Source organism: Dermacentor albipictus, chromosome 5, assembly GCF_038994185.2.
Source record: "Dermacentor albipictus isolate Rhodes 1998 colony chromosome 5, USDA_Dalb.pri_finalv2, whole genome shotgun sequence".
In the NCBI taxonomy this organism is placed as follows: domain Eukaryota; kingdom Metazoa; phylum Arthropoda; class Arachnida; order Ixodida; family Ixodidae; genus Dermacentor; species Dermacentor albipictus.
This window is the reverse complement of record NC_091825.1, coordinates 95697765-95707680: the sequence shown is the minus strand read 5'-3', so window position 1 is coordinate 95707680 and position 9916 is coordinate 95697765. Positions and strand designations below refer to the sequence as shown.

Below are 9916 nucleotides of genomic sequence, written 5' to 3'. Positions count from 1 at the left end.
GAGCTAGATTGCTCTCCGAGGCAGACATTATTTGCACAAAAAATGAAAGGAAATATTTCACTAATTACGAAATTTTGCCAATTAACTTTTGTTAAAACCTAACTAACTATACTTTAAGCCACATAGGGCAGTTTGCGAATTGTAACCGGTGACCTGTATAATCACATCCACTTTCAACGAATTCTGAGGATGTCACCAAATTCAAGACATGCGTTGCCAACGTTTGCGACAAAATACAACGTTGTTCTAGAACGTTTGAGCTTGAATGCATTGAAAGGAGCTTCGTCCAAAGGTAAATGAAACAACAGTGTATTTTTACCGCAAGCTTTAGTGGGCTTTACTCAAAACTGGTGCTAGTTTCATATTTCTTTCCAAGTGGAAGTACCTTGTGAAATCACTGGCTTTAATGCATGTATTGTAATATGTGCGCTAACTTCATTAGTTGAAACGTTAATTCGCGAAGCCTTGTTAGTTAGAGACGTTAATTAGTTATGTTAACTAGTCGTGATAGTTAATGCGTATTGATTTCCAATGTAGGTAGTGTATAACGTTTCGACCATTCCAGCTCAATCCGTAAATTTGGGCCAAATGCCACAGTCGATTATCGAACGTTATGTTAACGTTGAAATAAAGCACTCGGTGTATATATATATATATATATATATATATATATATATATATATATATATATATATATATATATATATATATATATATATATATATATATACAGGACGTTTCATATATACAGGAAACAGGACGTTTCATGTTTGTCTAATAAACCGTGAATTTGCCACCAGGGTGTAGAGGTCTTGTACTTTACTAATATACATAGAACGGATGATGAAGCTCTAATTCGGCGTCTACCTTCAGATTGTAAATTTACATATGTAGGATGACTGAAAAGAAAGCAAATAACATAGTTTTCAAAACGCGAAAAGGCACTTAGTTTTCGTTATCCTTAAGTTTACTGGTTTTTGACAATTATAATACAACCAAGTTCTTGAATAATAAACTACGTTCTAGAACACCATTATTAGGGCGGACTTTCTAACTTGCAGGTCATTAAAATGGCGCCAACTGTTCATTGAAGTCGTTAGAGAGAGGTCGAGAGTCACTATAAATAGAAAACTGTCGCCGAACAGAGAACAGAATCGTTAAGCAGCCACAAAATCGCTAATACAATGGCAAGACTGTTTACAAATTATAAAAGAAACAAGGATGACTTTTGTGTTTTTGTTGAGGATGGTTAGGGTAGCCGGCCCCAACACACGCGGGATACAATGCAAGGGGCGAAAGGCGAACCTTGTTTCGGACTGCCCGGCGACAGCCTGCTCTGCAATGCAGGCGCGCAACCCACCTCTCGCAGTTGGTTCGCACGGCGATTAACTTTGCCTGCTTGGTGCGGCAGGCGAAGTGTCATCTTCTACAGTGCGCTGTGGCGAGGCCCTAAAAACGATCCTAGTGGCCAAAGCGGGGGATACGTAATACAAGAAGCATACTTATTCTTACTTATCATAATCATCATCACCTTGTTTTTATATTTATAGCTCGAGGTAGCGGGTTCGGTCCCTGTCGTGCATGTTGCATTTAGATGGTGGTGGAATGCAAGAACGCTCGTGAACTTAGGTATAGGTGCACGTTAAAGAAACTGAGGTCGTCAAAATTATTTCGCAATCTTCTTACGGCATATCTCATAATCACATCGGGGTGTTAGCACTTAAATCCACAGAAAACAAAAAAAAAATAATTAAAGAAAGTTGGAGAGTTTGTGAAAGAATGCCGGCACTGAATAATGCTAAAGCTGCAAGAAGGAGGACAAGGCGAGGGAGGTGAAGAGGCCGTTCGAATGAAGCAGTATAGACGAACACAAGGATATTGAAATAAAAGTAAGAATGACGAGGACACAGCACGGCAGCCGTAGCGAATGTGCACACAGAGCCAACAATCACGGTCACACAAGTTTGTTTTCGCTCGTAAAAGCCTGTTTTCAACTACTCTGTCGTATGCCCTACTACAACCGAGCGGCACTCCCTTGAGAGATGTCCCTTGACAGCGGATGCGTGCGACTTGCAATGCTGAAGCCAGTTCGGTACATTTTCGTTCCTTTCTTTAAGGTAGTGGGAAACTTCGGAAAACTTCTCTTTGGTACATTTAGATAGAATTTCTCCAATTTGAAAAAGCCGCAGTCTTTATCAGGACTCTGCCTCTAGGTATACGGGGTGATCATTTCTAAGTTTCCAGGAATCTTTAAAAATCGCCTGTTGCAGATAACATAATTCTAGTCCTTGAGCTGGATTGCTTAGAGAAATCGAAACACATTAAACTGAATAAAAGATTTCCCAAATTAACTTCTGAACTAATTAGATTACTGTACATATAGCGATTTATGAATTGTAGCCATTGAGGTTGCAAGGTTTATCCACTTGGAATGAATTCCCAGAATGACACCAGTTTGGAGATATGCGCCATCAAGCACACACTAAAAATGCCATCGTTGTTCCAGTTATTTTTTACGAAAACATTCTTTTATGCATTGAAGCACACAAGTAACTGGAACGCTCCTGTATTTCGTCCCACACTTTGGGAAACAATATCTCGAAATTGGTGCCATCCTGGAGATTCATTTCAAGTGTATACGTCTTGCAAACACACCGGCAAATTTACAATTCGTAAATTGCAACATGTGCCGTAAATGTAATAATTAAGAAGTTAATTAGTTGATTATGGGTTTCAATTTCTCACGATAGTAATGCCAGCCTCTTCGAACAATTCAACTCAAGGACAAGAATGTGCTATCTGGCACAGGTGACTTTTCAAAATTCTAGAAAATTAAAAAATGATCGCCCCGTATGTTGTCCCTTTATTACACATTTTCTTTTTCATTATTGCGCTATGCTGCTAAATTTCAATACAAAGGTCGCAAATCTACGAGAATACTTAATTTTGGAGAGTGCCAAAATATGGAGCAAGATTCGACAGCACTAGTGGTGCAGTCGTCTACATTCATGTCGTCTAACCTTGTCGCGTCTTTTCGCGCTGTCCACTAGCATTCTCGTATGGATAAGAACCAACGAGCTCAGTTTACGACCCTTCTGGTGACGTCCACTTCTTTATAATCCGAGAGAACGATGCTTCTCGTTCCTTTCCAGGTGGAAGTCGTTACATGACCTGAGTGCTTGAAGAGCGCACGGTTGACTCGACGCCTCCACTGCTTTTAAACGCTGAAGTTAAGTAGACTTCGTTGGAAACAACACAGATGGCGCAACGTTGATAGGCAGCAGCGAAGAAAAAATATTTTGTATTGCGGTTTCCCGTGAACAGTCAATTGCCTATTTTTCTCAGCTATCAGTTGCTGTTTTTTTTTCTTCAGTATTGGCACACACCGATGTTCCGCTAGCGGGAAACGAGGCGGCCCACGCCACGGCTCGAGGTCTCACACGCCGAGCCGCCGCTGATTATGTGGCCGCCTCCGCCCCCGAGAGCGGGGCATCGGATCTGCCGGATCGGGACACTACAACAGAAACACAGCAACAAGAAACACACTGGGCGTGGGGCGATCGCCTAACCACGTTCAGAGACCTCACCCAACACTACAGACTCGAAAGACGCAAATTCCCGCCACCACACGATAAACTGAACAGGAACGAGGCCGTGACGTTACGCTTGCTCCAGACACACACCTACCCTAGCCCCGCTATCTTACACCACTGCTATCCGCGTTTGTACCCAACAGACGCGTGTAAAACATGCGGACGCAGAGCAACGCTGCGACACATGCTCTGGGAGTGTACCGGCAACAACGGTAATCAAAGCAGCTCCGTTGGCGACGCGTCCATAATCGCGGCTGTTGCCAGAGTAGAAGGCTCGAGCTCCGTTCTTCCCGACGCCGCCCCGGATGCGGGAGCCGCCGGGGACCTTCTCCGTAGGCGTCGCCGCCGCTGGGAGGCGGCTATCAGAAGTTCAGAGCTGGCAGACCAGCTCTGGGCCGTCCGGCAAGCCGAAGATGCCGCTCGAGTCCAAGAACTTCGAGCCGTCACCTGAGGCCACCACATCAAGAACTGCCGGACTATTCTTTACTAAAGTTTCTTCTTCTTCTTCTTCTTCAGTATTGTCAAACAGGATGCGGACCATGGGGACTCTCGAAGGTTAGGTTCGGTTTGGTTCAGTTCAGCCGGGTTCATCATCATCATCATCATCATCATCATCATCATCATCATCATCATCATCATCATCATCATCATCATCATCATCATCATCAGCCTGGTTACGCCCACTGCAGGGCAAAGGCCTCTCCCATATTTCTCCAACAACTCCGGGTTGCCGGGTTAGGTTAAATTAATTGTATTCTGGGGTTTTACGTAGCTAAACCACGATATGATTACGAGGCACACCATACTGGGTAATTCCGGATTAAATTTAACGACTTGGTTAAGTATAAGGTATTTATTTATTGTCTGTGCCATATACCTCTACTTTCCAATTTTTTAGACGAATGTGTGTGTGTGTGTCTATTATATTTCTGTTTCCTTATACGGTATTATAATATATTGTTGTGGTTCAACGTGAACAAGAGACAACAGGTTGAGCAAGACGGCGGAACAGCCTGTTGCGATACCACCAGAACGTCTTCTTCGTCTCTGCATTTACCCAGTCCCACTACACGTAGTTCGTTAAAGCACTATCCTCATCGTCGTCTACATGCCCACATAAAGCGCGCGTCATTTGCCCTCTCTCTAAAAGAGCATTGCGCCGACGCTAAACAATAAAGTTCGCTTGTTGAAAAGAAAAGTCCGTCGTACATTCACTCGTTGACACAGGGCTTCATGCGCACTACGTGCACAAGTTCAGAAGGGTGTTGGCGGCGCCTTGTGCAGTAAGGGCTATCTGGAATGACCTCGTATGTGACGTCACTTAGCCGTCGCAGCACTTTATAGGGTCCGAAATATCGCCTGAGGAGCCCCCGTTTTCGAATAGCCCCAGTTTTCGTATAGGCGTCCAGACCCATACTCGGTCACCGGGTTCGTAAATTATAGGTCTATGATGGCCATTACAGCGGCCTGTGTCGTACTCTTGCTGCCGGTGTATTCGCACGCGTTCGAGCTGCCTGTCTTCTTCTGCGCGCTGCGTAAACGCATCGGCATCCGTGTCAATGTCGTCAGGTTCGTGTGGTAGCGTGGCATCGAGCATCGTCCTCACTTCCCGTCCGTGAACAAGGCTGAATGGAGTCATCCGTGTAGTCTACTGTTTAACCGTGTTAAAAGCAAATGTGATATAAAGCAGAATCTCGTCCCAATATTTGTGCTTTATATTCACGTACATTGAAAGCATGCCTTCGATTGCTTTGTTCAGGCGCTCTGTTAGTCCATTCGTTTGTGGATGGTAGGCTACTGTCTTTCGATGGGTCGTGACGCTGAGCGCCAGGACGTGATCTAAAAGCGCGGCTGTGAATGCGGTGCCTCGGTCTGCTATGACGATGGTAGGTGCACCATGTCTCGAGACAACACTCTCAATGAAAAACCGCGCCACCTCTGCTGCGGTGCTTCTCTGAATAGCTTTTGTTTCGGCGTAGCGAGGAAGCTAGTCAGTTGCTACAATCACCCAGCGGTTACCCGTAAGAAGCGGACCCAAGATGTCAATTCCGATCTGGTCAAATGACGTTTGCAGTGCTTGAACGGTTTGTAGCAAGCCGGCTGCTTTCGTTGGAGGTGACTTGCGCCGCTGACAAAATAGACAGGTCCGAACGCGGTGTTTCACGGCAACGGGCAGTCCGGGCCATTAGTATTTTTGTCGCACTCTGTTCAGCGTTCGCGAGCATCCTAGATGCTCAGAAGTGATCTCGTTGTGACACGCTTCCAGTACTTCACAACGAAGAGCATTAGGAACGACGAGCAAATAGCTGGATCCGCTCGAAAAGAAGTTCATTTTCTATAGAACTTTATTCTTTAAGCAAAACGACGACAATCCCCTTGCGGCGGTCCGAGTTTGCCCGTCCAAAAAATTAATCAGGCCAAGCAGCTCAGGTTCGTCACGTTGTTGTTTTGCAATGGTAGACGTGTTGAGAAGACCGAGCAATGCTGTCTCCTCTTCATCGGAACAAGGAGCCTATATGATTCTATGAGCGACCGAGACGGGCAGTCGGCGTCGGTATGGTGTTTTCCCGACTTGTACATGAGCGTCATATGAAACTCTTGCAGTCTAAGGCTCCAACGTGCTAATCACCTGGAGGGATCTTTAAGATTTGTGAGCCCGCAGAGCCAATGATGGCCGCTGATAACTTTTAACGGGCGACCATACAAATATGGTCGAAACCTTGTAACCGCCCATACGGCGGAGAGGCACTCCTTCTAAGTTGTAGAGTAGTTTGCTTCTGTGCGTCACAGCGTTCTGCTTGCATAAGCGATCACTCTGTCTGCGTCCTCCTGGCACTGCACAAGCACGGCTCCGAGACCAACGTTGCTGGCATCAGTGTGAAGCATTGTAGAAGCTGTCTCGTCAACGTGGCCAAGCACAGGAGGTGTTTGTAAACGGTTCCGCAAATCGGTAAATGCAGCTTGCTGTTCGTCGCCCCACACAAGAGCAACGCCATCCCTCGTGAGGCGAGTGAACGGCGACACAATGCGGGCAAAGTCTGCAATAAAGCGCCGACAATATCCACAGAGTTCCAGAGAGCGTCCGACAGCCTTTTTATCTGTGAGTACAGGGAACTGTGCGACAGCAGCAATATTATTAGGATTTGGGCGGACACCCGCGTGACTGACGACATGGCCAAGAAACTCTACTCCTCAAAGCAAAAATGACGTTTCTCCGGCTTTAGGGTGAGGCCGACGGACCGTATTGACTGCAGAACCGCTTTAAGCCGGTCAAGGTGCTCTTGAAACGTTGCGAAAAACACTATGACATCGTCGAGGTAGACTAAGCTGGTTTTCCACTTCAACCCCGAAATCACGGTGTTCATAAGCCGTTGGAAAGTGGCGGGCGCAGAGCGCAAACCGAAGGGCAAAACTTTAAGTTCGCACAGTCCGTCTGGCGTCACAAAAGCGGTTTTCTCACAGTCTCTCCAGTCCACTTCGATTTGCCAATACCTACTCTTCAAGTCCATTGACGAAGAGTAACAAAAATGCCGAAGCCGGTGGAGGGAGTCATCTATACCTGGGAGTGGGTAGACATCTTTCTTTGTAACCTGATTTAGCTTGTAGCAGTCGACACAAAAACGCAGGCTACCGTCTCGCAGGCGCACCAGTCCGGCGAACAACTGCTCTTTCACGCCGCGCATGAGGCGGCGTAGCTTTTTATCATCTGTCATGCTTGGGTCGGCTCTACGACACAGACGGGCCATGCCCTCGGCGAACATTGCGACAGTTTCATTGCGTTTTTGAACCTGTAACTCAATTAGCTGCTGGGCACGTTCCCGTTGGTCGACACTCGCAAAGATATCAAGGAGATGCTGGCGGAAGTCGCTCCAGGTCGATAGACTGCCTTCTCGGTTTTCATACCACGTACGAGCACTATCGCCAAGAGCAAAATAGACATTAGAGAGCTTTTGTTTTGAGCTCCACTCATTGATCTTGGCGACGCGCTCAAACTGGTCAAGCCAGCCTTCCTGCTAGTAACAGCGCAAAATATAGACAAGGGACGAGACAAGAAGACACCACAAGCGCTTGTGGTGTCTTCTTGTCTCGTCCCTTGTCTATATTTTGCGCTGTTACTAGCAGGATGGAAAACCAACAAGCCCAAGCTGCTATTTTAAGCCAGCCTTCGACGTCTTCAAAGCTGCCACTGTGGAAGCGATCCGGAATCTGCGGTTGAAGAAGGGTTACCTGTGGCGGTCTGGACGGACGGACGCTTTCGGGATCCTGTGGCGAGCTGGCGTCGGCCATGGACGGTGATGGGCAGCGTCTGGACGAAGGTTGCTGCAGGGGGTGAGCTCCGAAGCAAGGCCTTGCAATCGACGACTGAAACGATGCACATGCATTGCAATGGACGACAGAGTGTCCGGGCTGGATGAACGGCTCCCACGAGGAGTCCGGAGCATCGGGTTGTCGTACCCCGCACCTCCACCAGTGTCGCGGTTCAACGTGAAAAAGAGGCAACACGTTGAGCAAGACGGCGGAACAGCCTGTTGGAAAACCACCAGAAAAAAAAAAAACGTCTTCTTCGTCTCTGCATTTCCCCAGTCCCACTACACGGAGTACGTTAAAGCACCATCCTCATAGTCGTCTACATGTCTACATACAGCATGTGCAAATATTGAATCTGCAGTATCATGCCAAGCCTTTCATTGGGTTACCCTACCCAGTTGTCATTAAACTTTCTCTCCATAGCGCCCGGGCTTTCGAGCTTACTGGTCGATCCAAAGGGTTTCCTTGTGATCAATTGTCGGAGTACACAATATATATATATATATATATATATATATATATATATATATATATATATATATATATATATATATAGAGAGAGAGAGAGAGAGAGAGAGAGAGAGATTATGATAGAAAATCTGCGAGGGCGACCTGAACCGAAGTTCTGACCGGTTACTCAGCATTGGGGGAAGGGAAATGAGAGTCAAGAAAGGGAGAGATAGGAAAGTGTAGATGAATGATGAGGATGAAAATGGTGGTGATTGAACTTGACCAGCGACGACCCTTTAAAGTCTCCAACCCAGATCACTCAGTGCAAGAATTTGATAAGAGCCTTTAGAACATCATGCCCACGACAATGGTTCCGCCAAGGTCCTACATGATCGAACTTTTCAGATTCAGACAAAGGTTGATTGACGAATTTGGACAAATCTTGTTCACGGGCAGATGCACAAGACGTGTTTCCGCAGTCTCGGAGACTCCTCGGAGTCCGGAATGTGGTCCGTACTGTCTGCACAGTCGATAAGGTGTAGGCAGCGTCTAGTGAACGCCACATCTAGTGCAAGCTTGAGCAGCAAGCTGAGCAGCAAGCTTGCACTACTTTTGATGATGATAGTGGTAATTTCACTTGCATGTCTGGGTTCGAGTCCGTGAAGGCGGCCATGGCGGTGACTCGCAAGTCGCGCGTGCAATGGGTAGTCTACACGGTGCGATTAATGTAAGAGTTCAGGAAGCACTTGTTCGAGCCTGGTGGTCTGGCATAACGCCACGCCAGCTTTCTGAAGAGCTTAGCTCAGAAGACCCCAAATGCTAACTATGTATTTTTGCAGTACTGTACTTCAAGAAAACCTTAAAGTGATCGCTTCAGAGTTCCATAAATTTCTACGCCTATACGACGGGAAGGAACTTGACACTGTTGCTCTGTTGTTTTGTAGGTGTCTGTGCGAACGCCTCTGAACAAGAGCCCTCTGCATCTTTATAAGTTAGCATGATATCACGCCCGAAAGTACTTTGAGTGATCAGTTACATGGGCCATAGATGTGAGTCTTATGACTGCGCTAGAGGCACGCCGTGATGCAGTTTTAGAGTAGCAAGAGACGGGGAGTTAATTGTGACCATGTTGATTCGAGTTAGAAGAAACTCTGATTGATAAACAGAGCGGCGCTTTGTGGGGTCGTAATGGCCATGATATCGGCGGCTGGGTCACCGGTGTTCTGGCAAACAGAATAAAAAGAAAAAGAAAATGGAGAGCCGACTGTAGAGCAAGACTTGCTTAATCAATCGAACTATTTCACGCAATAATAAGAAGCCAACAGATAACGAAGCCGGCGAATGCACGGGCGAATTTATGTGTAATAATAATTGCAACGTAGAAATAATAAATTGAAGGGAAATGAATCTGAACCTTGTACGCAATGCGTAATCCGAACCTATGACCTTCGCGTGAGGTGAAGGTTGTGAGTTCGGTTCTCGTCGATGGCAGGTTGCTTTTTGATCCACGTTCATTTCCCTTTATCATTTCTACATTTCAGTTATTATCACAAATAACTCCTCCT

At 46.3% G+C, this 9916-nt stretch overlaps 1 long non-coding RNA gene across 1 annotated transcript in view; it reads left to right on the top strand.

Moving 5' to 3' along the window:
• Positions 1–9916, top strand: part of LOC135918639 (uncharacterized) — a 150338-nt gene that overhangs the window by 14158 nt on the left and 126264 nt on the right. The gene's annotated exons all lie outside the window — the stretch shown is intronic.